The sequence below is a fragment of the Schistocerca americana genome, chromosome 2 (assembly GCF_021461395.2).
Source record: "Schistocerca americana isolate TAMUIC-IGC-003095 chromosome 2, iqSchAmer2.1, whole genome shotgun sequence".
Lineage (NCBI taxonomy): Eukaryota > Metazoa > Arthropoda > Insecta > Orthoptera > Acrididae > Schistocerca > Schistocerca americana.
Window position 1 is genome coordinate 593,798,948 of NC_060120.1, and position 21,029 is coordinate 593,819,976.

Genomic DNA, 21,029 nt, shown 5'->3' on the forward strand with positions numbered 1-21,029 from the left:
ACGGGTAATATACAATACGTTCAAGAACCAAGACTGAAAAATGAGAGTGGGAGACCAACAAAGAAATGCTCGGTGTAGAAGGGTATAAGGCAGGGATGCAACCTTTCGTCCCTCACGGTTCAATCATTGCGCCGAAGAAGCAATGGCAGAACCTGTCTTGATTTTTCTTTAATCTACATTCCATTATCAACCGTAACGACAGAATTGCCTCTCTGGTGCCTTTACACTTCCTAAAGCCAAACTGACCGCCATATAACGCATACTCAGCTTTCTTTTCCATTCTACTGTATATCAACTTGGCTGCATGACTGTTAAGCTGATTATGTGGTAATCTCGCACACGTCAGCTCTTTCACTCTTCAGTGAAACGAAAGGGCAAAATGAATCGTTCGACAACCATTCAACGTATTCTGTGTACAAGTACGGCAGCCCGAACTGTGCATGGAGTTAACAGGGAATGGTTGTCTACGCCTATTCAGAACATTGGCAGTAGTTGGGAGCACATATAGTTCTCACTATAAGGAATCATTCGAGACGGGGAAAATCTGTTAATAATTTGACGAATTAATCACATACATGCCTTACAACGTCCCCTACCCGTCTTACTTCAAATCGTCATCCCCGTCTTTTCTTACCTATTAGCATCAAATAACTTCCTTGATCTGTCTACCATCCATTTTTCTGGCTGTACCTCCTCTCGGGCTCCACTTTACACTGACGGAGAAGAATTGCAACACCAAAACTAATTAACGTTGAGTAACAAAGTTTCAGGAATACATTTGTCTCGGTAACATATGTAAGTGATCAATATTAGAGGATCATACGTTACTGTAAGCGAGAGATAAGCCTTTGCAAATGAAAATATCTGGTACATTAATATAAACTGTGTAACCGTTAGAATGTTCGATGCAAGCATGCAAGCGAGCAGTCATTGTGAGGTACAGACGCCGGAAGTGAGTTTGTGGGATGGAGTCCCATGCCTGTTGCTCAGTCAATACAGCGACATTTAATACTGTTTGTGGATGAGGCTGGCGTTGTAGCGTGATGATGTCCCACTTGTGCTCAACTGGAGACAGATATGGCGATCGCTCAAGCCAAGGCAACATGTCGACAGTCTATAGAACGTGTTGGGTTATAGCAGCGGTACGTCTGTTGGAAAACACCTCCTGGAATGCTGTTCATGAATGGAACGACAATTGGCCGAATCACCAGACTGATGTATAGATTTATAGTTGGAGGGTGTGTGATAACGACGATAGTACTCTTGCTTTCGTACGAAATCGCACCCCAGAACATAACTCCAGGTGTAGATCCAGTGTGTTTAGCACGCCGACAGGTTGGTTGCAGGCCCTTCTTGAAACCAACATACTGCCATCATTGGCACCGAGTCAGAACCAGCTTTCGTCAGAAAACACAACAGACCTCCACGCTGTCCTCCAATGAGCTCTCACTTGGCACCACTGATGTCACAAATGGTGGCCGTTTGTTGTCGGTGGAATGCACGCTACAGGGCGTCTGGGTCGGAGTTGTCCTTGAAGCAACCGACTGGTAACAGTTCGCTGTGTCACTGCGGTGCCAGCTGCTGCCCATATTGCTGCTACAGATGCAGTATAATGCGCCAGACCCACGCTACCTGGCCGTCTGGGACAAATCTTGCGACCTTACATTCTCCTGACCACCGCTATCAGCAATCACATACAGTGGCTTCATTCCTGCCAAGTCTTTCTTCAATATCACAGGAGGAACATTCAGCTTCTCGTAGCCCTATAACACGACGTCTTTCAAGCTCAATGAGGTGTTAATGTCTGCGTCTTCGTCGCCTTAAAGGCATTTTTGGCTAATATCAACTCACCACGTCCAATCTCAAAGGAAACCAACACTCACTACCGTTCCAGCGTGAATTTAAAAGAAATGTGATTTTCATATCAAAATGCGCCACCATTATGTGACTGGCGCGAAACCTGAATAGACATCATCTCTCAGACGGGGAAACGCGCATACCAACTTCTGTTTACGTCGCACTACTCCTCCTTGGTACTGCAATATTTTCATTACAGTATACTTTCGTTACAATCATCGGTCCCTGCACGACAATGCGCGGTTTCAATATGTTCTAAAAAGCTGTCCTCCGAAATGCCATATCTAGGGTTCTATTGTCCAGAGGGATAGGGGGGCCAATTGTTTCGTGTAGTCCTTCGCCCAGCGGCCATTTGTGTACCTATCGGAAGAGAGAGCGTATTCGCCTTTCCTGTATTTCCGCTGGTAATTACTTCTACTTCTATTTTATCGCTAATCTATTTGTTTGTTTCCTTGTCTTCCCTAACCATCCTCAGTATGCATCTCTCCGTTGCTAGCATAGTAACCGTTAAGTTCTTTAAATTGGTTTTAGCATTAATACACTTGCGTCACTGTGAGACACATCGGTCACAAGCGCGACGACAGGTCTCATTACTTGAGACACACCAAGCTACGCCGGACGCTAAAAGGCGAATGAAACCAATATATTTCGAGAAATTATAAACATTTACTAGAACTGAAGGCATATCCCCACTCTTTTCCTAGTGTCAGTCTGGTAACAATAGCTGAATTCTTCTACTTGGGGAGTCGGACGTACTGACCGAGCGGTTCTAGGCGCCTCAGTCCGGAACCGCGCTGCTGCTACGGTCGTAGGTTCGAATCCTGCCTCGAGCATGGATGTGTGTGATGTGCTTAGGTTAGTTAGGTTTAAAGTAGCTCTAAGTCTAGGGGACTGATGACCTCAGATGTTAAATCCCATAGTGCTAAAGAGCCATTTGAACCAATTTTTGAACTTGTAGGAATTTCGCCAACATTCAAACGAATATATCCTTGATTTTGTGACTTTGACCACAGGATTTTGTGGCTCTGTGAAAGTCTGTGCAGGCGCTGGCGGTAGGTAACGGCAATATCACGGGAGATGGGAATCGCTACTAGAGGGGAGCGTGGGCGTTCATTAACGGTCAAAGCTAATCTGTAATGTATCAGATTATTACTAGTTGTCACCTTGCATTGAAAGCGTAGCTTGCCGTGGAGTGGGAGGAGAGGAGATTTGGGTATCACGTTGGCACAGCTGAGGCTGGCTACAGGACCGAGCGAGCCCTGTACTTCCTTAAAGCTGCGTGCAATACTTTACACATACTCTCTGTGAACCTGAGGAACTACTATTAAACATTAATCGATCACTTCCATAGTTAATATACCACATTCTATGGATAACACAACCATACTGTTAAAATTCCATATCACTAACTTCAGTACTTTCAGAGATATCAATTTTTACGTAAAACACATAATAATCGCGCTGGCAGTGTTGAACTCGGCGAATGTAATGCATTCGTCTATAGCGTCAACTGAAACTACATCTGAGAGGATAAGTTCATACAAACAGATTTTCTGGAATTTTCTTTATTTTCATCACGACAGATTTCTGACTTAATATAAAATACCTTGGAAATTATTATTTCGTCGTGTTTTGGTTCTGTGAGTGTTTTGGAGGGACTGAGAGAGTGAATGGAGGACATAAGTAAATTGAGAATGTGATATTTTATTAAAACTGTGTAACTGTGTGAACGAGAAAGTTGTGAAAATAGAGGAATTTGTGACGTATGTCCGCGTGAGTTTGGTTTTATGAAAGGCAGCCAGATGGCGCGTTGAGTATGAAATTTATTAGTAATTTATTTTGTGGAAAGGAATCGCATTTTATTTTCATCAAATTTTATTTAATTTCGGAATTACGAGATTTCTAGTCTAAATTACGCGTGGTAATCTGATTGGCTGAGATTAGAAATACTGCGAGTGTAGAAGTGCTAGAGATGATCTGATAGACTGCTTAACATACTAGCTAATAGGAATTCTGCATCTCCTGCGCGTTTGACTAGGACTTATACCTCGGATCTATGAGTCGAGATAGTCGTTCAGGAGTTGTATTCTTGTTAACATCCATGGTAAACCGCGCTGATCAGATTTGTATCACAATGAAGCAATTTGCGCGTTTGATCGGTTCTCGTGCCGTTGATGAAGAGCGACTACAGTATTGAGTATTTTTGAAAGTTTGAGCCTTGTGAGTGGTTTATTTAAGGAGATATTCGCGTGTGAACATTTCATGTCGTACACAAACTCCGCGTTGTGTGTTTCGTGCAAATTACGAGACATTATGGCGAGAATTTCTTTACAAGAAGCCTACTGAACGACTGAAAGTGTTAACCCGCAAGTAGTTGTGGGACAGTGACTGTTTGGGACATTCAAATTATCGGATCGGACTAAATATTTTCTTGCTGTTTTTGGGTGTGAGCTTGTTACAGAGGTAGTCAATAAATTATAAATTGATAGGATATTAAATACTGACTTGATAGCGATTTTCCGTGTTTTAAAGGCAATAATCCAACTTAAAGGTACTTTTAGACACTTTTTTCAAATGCGTCATGCAAGAATCCTGAACGCTCGATAATTTAACTAACTTTCAGCTACTGCCCATGGATTGGAGTAATGTGGCCTTGGCGTGACAGGTATTTAGTCGAATTTTCGACAACGCTGTTTTTGTCAGCTAAACCAGTATTTACCATTGCAGAGTGAAGGGGCAGACAACCTGAAACCTATCCAGGGAAGTGAATTGATTGTTTAAAGGATAGTGAGAGGCCAACTCCCCCGCCGCAGCTTGTTTGATAGCGGATCGACGCAGATGCAGCTGGTCTGCACAGGTAAATTTTGGTCCATCGTGAGAAAGGAAGTAAGTTTAACGTCCCGTCGACATCGAGGTCATTAGAGACGGAGCACAAGCTTAGATTGTGTCAAGGATGGGAAAGGAAGGCGGCCCTGCACTTTCAAAGGAACCATCCCCGTCATTTGGCTGGATCGATTTAGGAAAATCACGGAAAACATACCGCAGTGTGTTGAGCATCCCGTTGAGTTGTGGTAACTCGAGGCATGCAAATATAAAACTTTATGTGTAGGCATGCGGTACACGCTATGACCCAGTGTCCCATTTGAACTCCGTTCTACAAGTATATCAAGAAGGGGTAATTTCACTTCCTTCTAGATTTCCGCGATGTACTGTTTGTTGTCGTGGACGGAATTTAGATGTTCTAAAAACGTCTATAGATAATCAGTCCCATGGGGCCAGATGACAAACAAGCACACAGGCTTCCGTTCGACCGCTTGCAGTGCCTCCTCTTCGAAACTCTCCATAAATAAGTTGGCTACCACTGGTGAGAGAGGTCTCCCCATAGCTACACCGTCAGTCTGTTCGTAGTATTGGCCGTTGAAGACGAAGTAGGTGGATGTAAGTACGTGCCTGAAAAGTTGTGTCAACTCGGAACCAAATTTCTCACTGATAATGTGGATCGAAACTTCTAGCGGGACACGTGTGAAAAGTGACAGACATCAAAGCTGACCATGATGCGTTTCTCGTAGGATCAGCTCCTTAAGACAACGAATTCCCTTGAGTTCCGAATGTGATGTGCACACTTCCCTGCATAGGGTCTGAGCAGGCCTGCCAGGTGTTGTGCGAGAGGGTACGTGGGCTGACAATGGGACTCGTCCCTTCCTCAAGTGTCTTCAAGTGTCTTAGGGAGGCCGTATATTCTCAGAGCTACTGCGGAGCGCTGTCGAAGTCTCTTGATACCCTTCTCCGCAGTTGCGTCATTTTTCAGTCAGTTTCAGCCAGTTTCAGTTATGAAGATGGTCGCGATATCATTGCGAGAGAAGACATACGCGCACCACAACACCTCCAACCCTTTCACCGATCCTAATGTTCCTAAACCTCCTCTACCCCACAAACCTTACGACTTAAGATGGGCCATTGCAAACCTGACCGCTGTCATTTCTAAGAAGGACTTGGATCCCATAAACAACTTCCCTGTCTTTACCGAATACGATTGGCAACGTATTATCGATGCCACGCCAAGAGTCAAGCAGAAGAAGAAGAAACATTCCTCTTCCTCGCACCTCTAGTTTCCTAGCACTTAGAGTTATTTTGTTCTGTCTAGCTCAGACAAGTTTTAGCTAATCCCTTTAATCCCAGAAAGTATCTTCATCTTATCATGGTGGAGAAGTGTCAACTGACAAAATGGCTGTAAGCACTAAGGGACTTAACATCTGAGGTCATTAGTCCCCTACCCTTAGAACTACTTAAACCTAATTAGCCTAAGGACATCAAATCCATGTCCGAGGCAGGATTCGAACCTGCTACCGTAGCAGCCGCGTAGTTCCCGACTGAAGAACCTAGAACCGCTCGACCACAGCGACCGGCGGTTTTGTACCACTGCGAGCTACGGCACGGACGGAGCCTCTCCATCGTTTTTAGGTCCTCAGTTCAATACCATGCAACACTAGCCTGAGGGAACATGGTTTATCACAAGCGAGTTAATAATGTGGGGGCAGCTTTATTGGGCACAAAAATAATTTCGTATACTTGTGCTTGTAATTACATTAAACGTAATAGTGACAGTCAGTATAGCCCTCACAAAATAGTCTGTTCTTTTCAATGTGGCAAACCGTTAATACACTTCCTGGTATTTTTCACCAGAACTGATAAGTCTTCTGATACTTTCACGGGCACTACGGCTAACGGGGAAGAAACCCTCCTTTTTTAATGCACGTGCGGTGCCAAAAACACAACAAGAGTCCTAAAAAAAAAAAAATGTTGCACTATCAGAACACAAGTACAAAAGCTATAATCGAGTTCCTACACAATGGTGTAAAACGTCACTATGGAATACCCTTATAGCAATCAGCATAAAGAGGGAGAATCAACCCACGAGTTGCTGTAGACAGAATACCAGCCATACCGTACAACGCTGGAACGTCTCACGTGAGCCTCACTCCGTGCTAACACGTCGCATCACAATCATACACCACTGATCTTTAAATTTCCTGGAAGATTAAAACTGCAAGTGTCGCAGGAGAGCATCTATGATATTTGGAAGGTGGGACACGCGATACTGGCAGGACTACAGTTGTGAGGCGAGGTCAAGGGTCGTGCTTAAGTAGCTCAGTTGGTAGAGCACTTGCATGTAAAAGGCAAAGGTCCCGAGTTTGAGTCTCGGACCGGCACACAGTTTTAATCTGCCAGGAATTTTCATATCACTGCACATTCCTCTGCAGTATGAAAAAATTCACTCTGGAAACATCCTTCATTCTGGGCTAAGTCACGTCTCCGCAATATCCTTTCTTTCAGGAGTGCTAGCCTTGCAAGTTTCGCAGGAGAGCTTCCGAGAACCCCCCCCCCCCCCATGCGTACTAAACCTTCAGAAATGCCGGTGAATCCGTAGGTGGTGGAAAAGGGGCGTATAGTATAACTGGCCATGCTTTCCCACCCGAGTTTTGTGGTAATTAAGCCAGTCCGTCCTTGAACTGACTTAGTGAGCCGCCGCCTAGGAATTCTTCCTACCTTTTATGTGGAGATGCTCTAGTAGATTTACGTCCCCTTGCACAACCGTAGCAGCGTTTCGAGTTCTGAAAGTGCAATATTACAGTCTACGCTTTACGTAATAAAGCGGGAAAAAGTTTTCTTATGCAAATAATTTTTACGCAGGATGCATTATGGTGTGTTTCTTTAAGAAATACCATAAAATAAACTTGTTCACACTTATTATAAACTAAATATTAACGGTACGAGAGCATGGCCAACTGCCTGACTAGACAGAAAGGCATCCTGACGACTGCGGCGCACAGACTGTAACTTGAGCGTACGATCGGTATAGTTCTTGGCAGATCGTAGATCTTCGGTTGTGCCAGAGTTATTCATTTATTTATTGACATCAATGGTTACTGGCATTGCAAAAGTCCTGAAAGATTGTATTTATGAGCCACAGACTACTCCTGATGTCCGAGTGGCAAAAGTCAACTTTTTGAAATCTGGGTTCGCAGGACAGAGCGGATCAGGTTGTGGAACGGGGCCAAAATCAGTTGCTGTTAGTTACACAAACATACAAGCTATATTTTGCTAAAACACTTAATCACACATACCCTAAAAAGAATTCAGAAACAATACGGCTGAAGGCCAGAACACAAGTTATTAAAATTGCCTTAAGGAATACACACGTCTGAGGCCTTGGCTACAAAATAGAAGAACTGAGGGCTTAAGGCCTGGATAACAATAATTTCAGTAAGAAAATTTTAAAAGGTTTTAAACAAATGACCTTTCAAGTTTTAATTTAAGACCGCTGAAGGCCTTATCTTAAAAGCTGAAGGCCACATACTGAACATTTAAACAAACTAAATTAACACACGGCTGAAGGCCTCGCACAGTACTTGAGACTGAAAGAAAATCACAATCCAAAACAACAGAACAGTGGTGCTCAGAAGTGTTCCAAGGGTCGGCCTGGGGTGGAAATTATAACGTAAGTTTAGGTGAGACAGGCAGCCAAGCGTAATACTAAATAATCGGATGGCAACACGACCTACGGACGGCTGAAGAACCAACCAACAACCTAATCAATTCCCTACCACCCGACCAACGCCATGACAACCGAAAATATTAGCGAGGACGAAGATACTAGCAGCAGTACGTCTTGGCAATTGGCGTCTAAATGCAGTCAAGGCACAATAACCAAAAATATGAACCACACCAAGGCTGTCGAACTACACGCCGTGCGGGACAGGATCAACACGGCGAGGAAACACACACTCTCTGCTCTGTCCCAACGGACCGACTGCCCACTCCAGTACGCAGACAGCATTCATAACTGCTCAGTGGAAATCACACAAGCTACACACAGTCCCACGTAAACACTTGCACCAAGAACTCCGACGATCCTAAAACCAATCACAGTGGAACAACAAGCAGAAATCACAAATCGACTCCCGCGTCCAGCCATCCTGATTTAAGTTTTCCGTGATTTCCCGAAATCGTTCCAGAAAAATGCCGGGGTGGTTCCTTTGAAAGGACACGGCCGACTTCCTTCCCGGTCCTTCCCTAATCCGATGAGACCAATGACCTTGCTGTTTGGCCTCTTCCCCCAAAAAACCCAACCCCAACCACAAATCGACACACACAGAGTTCCCATAAGCGGTTCGCGACCAAATACAGGTCGTCCGTTGAGACGACCGACCGAACGACCAACCGAGGTCGTCCCCATTCACGTTATGTGTGTCGGCAACAGTCGGACGAGTCATGGCTGCAGCTCCATCCCGACTCCCTTGATATCCGTTAGGAACTCGGAGCCACGCGACCCGGGCACACTGGCTCGGACACAACCATGCAGAGTGAACACTTGCCCATTGGCCACCCGACATCTCTGCACAAGGAAGGAACCGACCCACGTCCGGCAAGATGACCAACTGACGAGGCACAGAAACGGTCAAGAGACCAAATACACGTCGCCCGATGGGACGGCCGGCCGTACGACCAACCAACGGTCGTTCCCGCTCCAGTCTCCTTCCGTCGGACAGTGCAGGTGCCGCCAGCGGTCGGCAAGTACTGGCGGTCCGTACCTCACTGGCGCTCCGTCCCAATTGAACTCCCGACACACGACGAGCCGGAAATACTGGCGGAAGCATCGAAGATAATACGTCAGTGCTCTTATCGATATGCGCTGCTGCTAACACTCACGGGCAGGCAAGCCAGCAACTTAGTGACGCCGGTAAATCGAAAAAGAAACGATGCGACAGTTCCGTAAAAAGAAGCTCTCAAGCAAGAAACAGCATGAACACGAGCCGCGCACGGCTCACTTTTGTTAGCAAATATTTATCAGCAACAATTACTTGATTCGCGCCGGAATAACTATACTTTCTCTACGCATTTCTTTACTGACGTCACGAGCGATTTCTGCACCGGCACCTCATCCCATTGGCTCTGAAAGCGCCAGATTGCCAACCGCCTCTGCTAGCCCGCGTGGGAACCGCTCGTTCCCTCCTTACTCCACGCATACTGCCGCATTGATACATTCACTTCTCGTACGTGAAATAGTAGAATTGTAAATAAAGTAAAATTCGCTCGTATTTGCAAATACGGGGTACTTTACAAGCTTCTGTGAACTTTGGAAGGTAGTAAACGAAGTACTGGTGGAAGTGAGCCGTGCGAGACTCGTGTTCCCGACATCATGTATTTTACACCCTGTTTTTAACATACTTCCACCTCACTACGCTAATTCAAATTACTACTTTCACTGAGTTCCTGCTTTGCCTGACCGTGAGCGGCGCTAGCAGCGCGTATCGGTATATCCCCTCTCGTAGGATCTTTGCTCGACTATTATTACTTCCCGATGGTTGTCTGTCGGAAGGGAGTTCGGGTCGCGAGTTCGGGGTGTCAGTCAGTTGGAACGTGTCTGGAGCGCAGTCCGGACCTGCCAGTCGGGGAGTTGCAGTGCGGCACTAGTGCAGTCGGGTTGGAGCAGTGAGGTCTGCGTCGACATGGCTCGCCCGACCATTGCCGCCACGCATCGCTTGAGTTGGGCCACGGTCTTGGTGGATCGTCGGTCGGTCGTAGTACCGGACGACGCGTTTTGGCTCGCCGATCGTTCATGAGTCGGCTGTGTGGGTGTGTGTGTGTGTGTTCATGTGCATCGACTCCCTATTTGTCTTCGTGCGTGCTTAGTTATTGTTGGGTATCGTTCAGGTCTTCGTGCAAGTGTTCCCAGGTTGTGTGTGTAGTTGGCGTTATTTCCACTGACGACTATTTTAGATGTTGTCGGCATTTTCAGAGGAGTCGGTCGGTTGGTGCGGACCAGGGAGGATATCTCCGCTCGGCGCAGTCGGCTGGGTCCGCTGGCGGTCCCTGCACAGTGTCGGAGCGTGTGTGGAGCTGTCCGATCTCTACCAGCTTCGTGGTTCACCGACCCAGGACGTCAAAGTTGAGTAATGGTTTCAAGTACCCAAGCCACGTCCATTGATGTTGTGTGGTTCATTTCAGTGGTTCGCTGTTGGGGAGGTTTTCCTGTGAGCAACACTGAGTGTTTGTATTGCTGAAATTTATCCGTCATGCGGTGGAATCAACTATATTGGTTGACTACAATTCAAGTGCAGCAGCGGAATTTTCTGCCTTGTGGCCGTTACTGTTCTGGTTACCTGCCCTGGCTACTAACGTAATTTCAGGCAGTGTCCTTTCCTCACCTGTTGTCGTTGTCCAACACGATGTGTAGTTTTGACAGCTTAATATCTATACTTATTTGATTGTGGATAATAACGCCCGTAACATTTTGTGTTTGAATTCTCATGTACTTATTGGTGGCAAGCAAGTCGTTTGTCGGTCGGTCCGTGGCTGTCCCTTGGTTGGGTTCCGACGGATCAAGTGTAGTTGGGTTCACCACCTGTCTCACCTAATTGGACGAGGGCAGACCGACCCCTTGGAGGCTTCTGAGTGCTGTTGTCTTTATTGTCTTTCTCACCGATGTTTAATTGTCTGTTTAAAGCCTACCATAGCCAATGATAAAAGAAAAACTCCTCGTTTTACTGTGTTTTTTATGAATTCCGTCAAGTGGATATTTGCTAAAAGACTATTGCCGTTGTTTTGTCTTTCTTTTAGTCCGGTTTCAGCTACTTAAAACTTATGGCTTATGGTTATGTTTTTTTTTTAAATTTTGGAAAATTAATTGTGGGCCTTCAGCCTTCGAACCTTATTCTTAAAATTACCTTTCTAGCTTAAACATTGCGGCCTTCTGCCTTTACAAGGTTATGGTAATTTATCCTGAAATCTTGAAAATTTTATTGTGGGCCTTCAGCCGTTTGTATTGCATCTTGTTTATGTTTGTCTTTCCAACCTTGCCTTGAGGCTTTTAGCCTAGTTGTGATATATTAATTATTTTATTTGTAATTGGAATTGCCTGATTTCAGTCTCTTGAAATTTACCTTGTTGATTTTTAAGATTTCTTATTTGGAGGCCTCCAGCAGTGAAAGATTTGGAGTTTGAAACTTGTAGTTGTGAAAGTTCGGCGATGTGCCACTTTGGTTGTAAATGTGTTATTAAATTACAATAAATTACAATTTTAAGGTGAAACTGACCCCAACCTTATTTGGCCCTTTCCACAATCCTAATCACCTGTTCTACCGAGAGGGTTTAGCGAAGGTATCACTGGACTGGTAGATCCGGACTGCGCTCCAGACGCGTTCTAACTGACTGGCAGACCCGAACTCGCGACCCGTACTCTCTTACGTCAGACAACCATCGGGAAGTAATAATAGTCGAGCAAAGATACTACAAGAGGGGATATATCGATACGTGCTGCTAGCGCCGCTCACGGTCAGGCAAAGCAGCAATTCAGTGACGGTAGTAATTTGAATTAGCGTAGTGAGGTGGAAGTACGTTAAAAACAGGGTGTAAAATACATGATGGCGGTAGCACGAGCCACGCACGGCTCAGGAAGTACAGCTGCGAGGACGGGTCATGAATCGTTCTTGGGTAGCTCAGTCGTCCTTGGGTAGCTCAGCGGGTAGAATAGTTGCCCACAAAAGGAAAAGGTCCAGAATTTGAGTGTCGATGCGCCACACAGTTTTAATCAGCCAGGAAGTTTCATATCAGCGCCCACTCCGCTGCAAATTGAAAATTTCATTCTAAAAACTGATCATGTTCTCTACCCATAGAAAGTGGCATATGAGCCACAACACGAAGCCCGTATTTAATTGGTGGTGTCTGCTGCCCAAATGTTTCCACAGAATTCAGTGCTGGTCGCTACATGCTGTACCAGCTCTATTTACTATTCTGAGGTTTATGTTCGGACTTATAGGCGGATTCCTATATTTTCTTCTTCTTCTTTTCCTTTTCTTCGTTTGATTCCACTTGGTATAATCCTACATATTTGTATATGACTTATATGCAGGGAGGTAGACATTTTTTGATATACAGAGATCGAGAGTCTTCTTTGTCACTATGACTGCATGAGGCAACTACTGTCGTTGCATTAATCCACTCAGCACAGTGCGAGGTGGTCTTACATAGGGGTTCTAATGTAGTGCCTACGGAACCAGGTGTTTGATGATTTTAATAGTACGATTGCATTGGTTTAATTCGTGAATGAAATTGGGTTTTAAGGCAAACTTTCGTATGCTTCTTATCGATAAAATTGCGGCAGCTACTTACCGTACCACACATAACACGACCTAGGCTACACATACGTAACTTACGTATTCTGACATGATTATGTCACATTTAATTGTGTTTTAATTTATTTTATTAATTATTTATATTATTTAATTATTTTGAAAGTAATTCTCCCACCTCACACATGATTGTATGCAGTATATTTGATTGTTGTGTTGCATGGCCTATTACAACTGTGTGGTACGGTTTTTTGAATAATAGCGTATACATACGTTCATTTAATATGCTATGAGCATTCTGCGAGTGTGTATTCAACGTGAAGACAAAAAACTAGACATCCGGGGACAACGCCACCAAAGGAAGAAACCTAAATCCATGCTAAATGGAAAAAATGGAAACATTTATTGCAATATCATCCGCTTTTTCCTACCTTAGATACACACGCTCACGCACACAAAGATAAATTGTCTCTATCCTTCCCTTAATGATAGTTTCTAAATGAAGAGTTGACTGGCCTGACTCTCAAAACAATACAGAACCACTCACAAACGGTCACTTTTTACCCAGTGTGTACTTGACAGAGTGCTTGAGAGTGGTGAGGGACCATAAGAAAGATGAAGGGTGGAGCAGTTGATTGAATACAGTGAAATTTAAACAGTTCATTTTCAAAGACACACCACTTCGTATAGCAATACGTTTCGAAGTTGTATCATACGGAGAGAAAACCATTAGAAAACAATCATTTTACAGAAAACAATGGCCGATAGTTACAAATCAGCCCAGTAGCAAAAATAATTTAAATTTTAATAGTATGGGACTTATCCCCTGCATCAGACCGAGGTAAGAAGCGGTGGACAGTTGTGGAAATAACTTAAGCAATAAATGCAAGAATGACCAGTGAGAGCAAATTTAAAAAAAAAGTGAGAAGTTACTTAATCAAAAACTTAGAGAAGCTACCACATACCAGAGTTTTACCTTCAAGTTATTTAATCCTGACAAGTCTCAGATCTGCTTTAGTTAAATGACTTAATACTGGCTAGTCGGCAATTTTACCATATCAACAAATAAATACATAAATAATCTAACCGTAAGGATCATCTCTCTCACTGTGCAATCACACAAATTTTTTTGGAAGGAAAACAATAAAGAAGAAAAGACATGACATCTAGAAAACATAAATGTAGTTTTGGAAATTATCACTTTTAACAAGAGCAAGGCGGCCGGTGTGGCCGTGCGGTTAAAGGCGCTTCAGTCTGGAACCGCGTGACCGCTACGGTCGCAGGTTCGAATCCTGCCTCGGGCATGGATGTGTGTGATGTCCTTAGGTTAGTTAGGTTTAATTAGTTCTAAGTTCTAGGCGACTGATGACCTCAGAAGTTAAGTCGCATAGTGCTCAGAGCCATTTGAACCATTTGAACAAGAGCAAAACCACATGTTAAGCAATTAATCCTGCCCTGCAGTTTTAGGCCAACAGGTATCTACACAATGCTTAACAACCAACATTTCACAGGGGGGCTACAACCAGTGCCTCAGTACATGTTGTCAGATATCGAAGACTGTAAGAAGCGGTTCCTTCCCTCATTTGTCAGTCCGTTTGGATCCCTTGCGTCGCCCCTTTACATCCAGTCCTTCGGCATCCTCCTCAGAGCTCCGTTCAAAATACGGAATGTAGCAACTTCTCAGATCGCATCTGAAACACGCTTATCAGAAGCAAGTAACACTCAATACAGACATTTCCGGGAACAAATATAGAGTCTCAAAACCAAGTAAGTCAGTACAGCGTACATCTGCGTCAAAATGCAACATCAACATAACAGAGAGGGCAGCAAACCAGAATCATATTAATCAGCAGACACATTCTACCCTCAAACTGAAGCCACAGAGCCGTTCACCCGTGGAGTTTTTATTGTATGAAAGGACAAAACAAGTCAGTTATTAATTAGCGCCGCACTGAATGTTTCCGAAAGACAGAAATCGTGGCGACGCGGGCGCCTGCACACAGTACCTAACACTGCACATTCTAGACGCAAAAATGTCGCCGGATTTTCTGTCCGGCGGGATATTTTACTTGCACTATACCAGTATTATATCCATACTCTGCTCGTGCTTCAACTACCCACCACCATATGGCGTGCAGTAGCTAACCTTTCCTTCGCACAGCCGCTACAGGAAAACAAGATTGTCAATTCGCCGGCCCGCCGGCCAGGGACAACTTGCGCCTGCTGGCACACGCGGCCACCACATTTCCCGCGCTCGTTTCAGTTTCTGAGTCCCGCACGCAGCCAGATTAACGACTCCTAGCCAGAGGACGCAAACACAGTCTGGAGGAAGCAGGGCCAAGATAGGTAGCTGGTGCCAGCCTACGCTCATAGAGCCGTACACCGTACAATATGGTTCAATGGCTCTAAGCACTATGGGACTTAACTTCTGAGGTCATCAGTCCCCTTAGAACTTAGAACTATTTAAACCTAACTAACCTAAGGACGTCACACACATCCATGCCCCAGGCAGTATTCGAACCTGCGACCGTAGCGGTCGCGCGGTTCCAGACTGCAGCGCCTAGAGCCGCTCGGCCACCCCGGCCGGCATACACAGTACAACATATGTTTATATTATTAAGGGTGTATAAATCTGAATGTTATTTAGATTAGAACCTGTGTTATTTCAAGCAGTACTTCAAAATATAGCATGTAACAGGTCTTAACAACCTACAACACTATTATTACCAAAACTATGTCCTCCTCCCCTCACGCCTTTTACTCGCTGTCTCTCAATCACGCCGCTAACCTCCAACCCCCTCCCCTCCCCCCACACCCGCCCCCGCCCACCCGCCCACACACACTAGCCAATGTAAAACACTAATAACCAATAACTGTTTTTTATACACAAATTTTCACACTGTTGTCAACATAATTATTAGAATTAATGTTTTAAATATGTTGTCCCGATTACTGAAACGTGTACAAAGTATTCAGTCATGTGAACTTAACAGAAAAGAAATGTGACCACAGGAGCAACTGTGTGGGTTTGTACCTCACCCAGTTCTCTGAACTGTTTACAGTTCTCACCATACAGTCTTCTTGTGGGCAAATTTACTTGGTACTTTAGTTTTGATACTTACCATATCGTAGAACTATTTCGTAGGTTCAAAATGGTTAAAATGGCTCTAAGCACCATGAGACTTACCATCTGAGGTCATCAGTCCCCTAGAACTTAGAACTACTTAAACCTAACTAACCTAAGGACATCACACACATCCATGACCGAGGCAGAATTCGAACCTGCGACCGTAGCTGTCGCGCGGCTCCAGACTGTAACGTCTAGAACCGCTGGGCGACTCCGGCCGGGAATTCTTCTTCACTTACACTAAAGATAGCAATGTCATCAGCGAATCTTATCATTGATATCCTTTCATCTTAAGTTTAATACCACTCTTGAAACATTCTTTATTTCCATAATTGATTCTTCGATTAATAGATTGAACAATATGGGCAAACAAATGCATCCCTGTTTTACTCCCTTTTCAGTCCGAGCACTTCTTTCTTGGTCTCCCAGTCATACTGCTGTTCTTGGATTTTATGCATATTGTGTGTTACCCTTCTTTCCCTATAGCTTACCCCTAATTTCCTCAGAATTTTGAATGTATTGCCCCATTTGACATCGACGAACGATTTTTCAAGGTCGAAAATTCCTATGAACTGTCTTTTCCTTTCCTACAGTTAAACTGATCGTCATCTAACATACCCGCAATTTTTATCCATTCATCTGTATATTATTCTTTTAAGCAACTTGGATGCTTGAGCTATTAAGCTGATTGTGCCAGGATTCTCTCATTTCTCGGCTCTTGCAGTCTTCGGGATTCTGTGGATGATGTTTTCCCGGAAATCAGATGGTATATCAGCTGTGTGAAATATTCTACACACTAACGTGAATTATCTTTTTGTTGCCTCTTCCCGCAATGATTGCAGAAATTCCGATGGAATGTTATCTGCTCCTTGTGCCTTATCTGAACTTAAATCTATAGCTGTTTTTATTTCTGATGCTAATATTGAATCTCCTTTCTCTTCCCCGTAGACTCCTGTTTTGTCGTCTGTCACGTCATCCCCCTCACATAGGCCTTCAGCGTACTCTTACTATTAACGAAATCGCTTTTAATTTCACCGAAGGCGGTTTTGACTTTTCTGTAAGCTGTGTCACTTCTTCCGAAATCATTTCTGTTTCGATTTCTTCCCATTTTTCATGCAACCATTTCGGCTTAGCTTCCCTGCACTTCCCATTTGTTACATTTCTGTATTCCTTAATTACCATGAACATTTTTGTACATCCTTCTTCCGTCGATTAACTCAAATGTTTGTTATGTTACCCATGGTATCTTCTTCTAGCGCATAACACATGAATGTGCGAATAACAAGCGATTACGTTTATTACGTGCATGAGCGCCCTTCAGTAACCATAGCACAACGAACTGAGTTCTGGATTTTTCCACCGCGTACAAACTCTAGTGATTGATCGATGAGAGGATACGGAGCAAAAACCGGGCGGTGTGGCCGTGCGGTTTTAGGCGCTTCAGTCTGGAACCGCGTGACCGCTACGGTCGCAGGTTCGAATCCTGCGGTGGGCATGGATGTGTCTGATGTCCTAAGTTCTAGGGGACTGATGACCACAGATGTTAAGTCCCATAGTGCTCAGAGCCATTTGAACCATTTTTGAACGGAGCAAAAAAAGGGCTAATGAACTTGCTTTACACGTTCTTCCTACACGCTCATTCAAAAATAGGCCTCAATCCCCCACAAAGTTTTGCTTAACGAACATTTCTTCATTCTAAAATATTCAACGGTGACTTGCAGGTGCCGCGCAGGGTAGCCACGTGGTTTGAGGCGTCTTGTCACGGTCCGCGCGGTTCCCTCCGTCGGAGGTCGAGTGCTCCCTCAGGCATGGGTGTGTGTGTTGTCCTTAGCGTAAGTTAGTTTAAGTTGGATTAAGTAGTGTGTAAGCTTAGGGACCGATGACCTTAACAGTTTGGTCCCATAAGATCTTACCACAGATTTCCAATTTGATTTGCAGGTGACCTATCCAATGGCTCACAAAGGCAACAAAATTTGATGTTCAGTATTTCATGTAATTATTGACCGAGTTTAAAAATTTAAAATGCTGTCATAACATACTAATTAATAGGTTTGATCTTCCGTTAAAGGTTTAACGCGATAAGGCAATTATAATAGTGAGAAACTGTGTATAGGCTTTTATTGGTGTAGCTCATGCCGCGCAGATTGCCCAGTCTGTGTTCATCCGGCATCTGAGAATGAGAGTACTTAGCGAATTCCAACAATTTCAAACCTTTTCAAAGCTCCTTCACGCTGCCGCCCCCCCCCACAAAAAAATGAAAGGAAAAGATCTTATCCCTAGCTACATTTTCGCTATTCATGCAGTATAACTTCATTATCGGCATGAGGGTTTAATTCATTTCTTTTTAGTACTAACTCTATTTGAAACACATTGTGCAAAATTGGAAATTTGTGGTAAGGTTTTATGAGACCAAACTTCTGAGGTCATCGGTTCCTAAGCCCAGACACTACTTAATCTAACTTAAAGTAACTTACGCTATGGACAACACACACACCCATGACCGAGGGAGGACTCGAACCTTTGACGTGGGGAGGCGCACGGACCGTGACAAGGCGCCCTTACTCCGCGCAGTTAACCCGTGCGGCACACAATTTGCAGACAGTATCCATATGTACAATTAAATGTACCTCCAAAATTATTTAGTTGTACGCCACAGAGTTCAGGAGATGTGACGTCATAAGCATTGAGATGCTTGGGAAACTAGTTTTTCATAAAAACGGAGCTCGATTCGTTAAAAAAAAAAAAAATGAGGGGCGATATTGTTCATCACTGATGTTTGATTCCACTGTATGTGCCACCTACAGGATTCGTTTTCCGCTATGTTCTGCACTCTTATGAAGGGGAAGAATCCGCTCCTAGCAGCACTGACATTCATCTTAGGTTCAATATCTGTAGGCCCGTTATTGAATCAAGGTATGTTTAGATTTTATTGGAAGTAGTTAGCAGAAGAGAGATTGTTTCGGCTGTCGTGTGTTTTTGTTTACGTAATCGTTCGCTGTTTGGTAGCGGCACTAGGGCTACTTGTTTATTTCCTCTGTTCGCCGAGGCAGAAAGCACGCAGCGGTGGATTCTGGTTTATTTCTTTATTTGCTCGAGAGTAGTGAGCCACGTTACACGCTGCCTGTAGCTGGTATTTTCATCAAAGTCTGATCAACGAAACGATGTTTTGAAGAATTCGCGGACTTTTATTTGAAACAAAAAATGCAACCTCACAAATGTCTGCGTCATTTACGCGCCTTGAGTACATTGCCCCGCCAGACATTATGGTGCATCCACCTCCGGCGTAATGTGTTTGACAGAAGTCTCCATCCCATTGGTAAACAAATTGTCGACGAGCACGTCGCCAAAGTAAAAGAGTAACATTTTGTTTTCTGTTCCTCTTGAAGTCATGGAGCTGCTTCTGTGAAAGACATATCTTCGACTGAATAAGTGTACATAGCTCTTGTGATATGCTCTTCAGAGCCCATTTTTATTGTACTTTTCATCTTCGAATGATCATGCGTGTCTTATGCCTGGAGGACAACCTATAGAGGTCTGGGGCACCCTCATTCGCTAGTGTCTTGGGCTTTCCGACCGTGACCACGAATATTTTAGTCGCGAGCTTATCGACCGCTAAAGGAAGCCGCAGCGGTAGGGGTGGCTCGGTCGACCGTTTTATATATATGTCCCTTCACATTTTATCCAGGCTTAGAAATAGCTATACACATAGTACGGACGCATTTTTAAATTTTTTCTTATTTTTACTTTTTTTGCTTTTACCTTTATCTTTGTACAACTGTACTGTAGCAAATGGTTAAACGTCTTGTCATATTTCATGCATTTTAATTTCTCACACATTTTTTGTAAGAAAACTAAAGATTCCAAACATCTTCTTACATCCCACGACTCGTTATATATTTTTATAATGTCTTTTAATGTTTTGTCATGATCTATGAATCTTTTTCTTAGTTTTTGAAGGGGCAGGCCACTGGAATATTTTTTAATTTTGAATGTGGCATTTACTCCTCCTGCCTTCAGCTTATTTCTCAGAAAGTGTACGTTCAGATGCTTTTGATTTATTTAGGAGTTTCGTTTCCTATGATAAACATCCACAGCGTTGGTTGCCTTGTGCTGCTGATTTAAATCATCCCCATATGTTGGCGTACTAGTAATTTCGTCCATTGATTGAATGGAATTTCAAAATCTTTTCTCCTGTGGGCATTTCCTCTATTACTACCATTCACGCTTCATCGACACTGTTTGGTGAAATACGTGTCACTACAGCACACACGTTGCAACAAATCGAATTTCTCCTTTATTCCTGTAATCCCTTGTACATCCCAATTCTTGTACTTTTCTCCACATATAATGGTTGAAGTGAATATTGCAGTAAGAAAGAGATGTTTTGGGGAACATTGTTTTCATAGCTTTAAATGTAGCCATTTCAAAGGCTAGCACTGTGGTTTTCCGTAACCACCCAGCCACGTCACTTTTCAGTCCAAAAATTAAAAAAAAATAAAAAATATATATATATTTCATGTGTATTCAGATTTTTATTTGGGAACAAAGCAAATAAAACAAGAAATAGCTTCGTACATCGTTCTGTGTTTCCGATGTCAATGTGTATGGTGTATAGCTATCTGAATTATTTCGAACAACTGTCAAATGTCCCATCCATAACAGTCGTCCTTTTCCACACAGGATTTACTTCGCTTTTTCGCAACCGAAACTCTTTTGACACTTACAGACAAATCGTCAGCTTTCAAAAAACTGTTGTCTGCAGTTAATTTCAAAATATCTTCACTCAGTTGAATCTCCGAACTAGTGGCAGTGATCTAAGGCGTCCCACTCGCTTACCTTCTTGCTTTACAATGTAGTCTCGGAGTTGTCATAATCTGGCATATCTGTGCCGAAATCTAAAACTTTATCTTTGA